Genomic DNA, 303 nt, shown 5'->3' on the forward strand with positions numbered 1-303 from the left:
GAATACTGGAGTGGGTTGCCATGCCCTCCTGCAGGGGATCTTCCTGACCCAGGGATGGAACCCCGGTCTCCTGCAGTGCAGGTGGATTCTTTACCGACTGAGCTACAAGGGAAGCCCCATTATAAAACTTAGAAAGTGAAGTTGCTCAGTCGTGTCCGACACTTTGCGACCCCATGGACTGTAGCCTACCAGGCTTCTCCATCCATGGGATTTTCCAGGCAAGAATACTGGAGTGGGTTACCATTTCCGTCTCCAGGAGATCTTCCTGACCCAGAAGAAAACTAAGTACCCAGTAGGTGACCC

At 52.5% G+C, this 303-nt stretch overlaps 1 protein-coding gene across 1 annotated transcript in view; it reads right to left on the reverse strand.

The window, feature by feature from the left end:
• Window positions 1-303, reverse strand: part of LOC104989556 (maestro heat-like repeat-containing protein family member 2A) — a gene marked incomplete at its 5' end in the record, with an annotated part of 24752 nt that overhangs the window by 6845 nt on the left and 17604 nt on the right. The gene's annotated exons all lie outside the window — the stretch shown is intronic.

The sequence above is a fragment of the Bison bison genome, unplaced genomic scaffold (genome assembly GCF_000754665.1).
Source record: "Bison bison bison isolate TAMUID 2011002044 unplaced genomic scaffold, Bison_UMD1.0 scf7180017864158, whole genome shotgun sequence".
In the NCBI taxonomy this organism is placed as follows: Eukaryota; Metazoa; Chordata; class Mammalia; order Artiodactyla; family Bovidae; genus Bison; species Bison bison.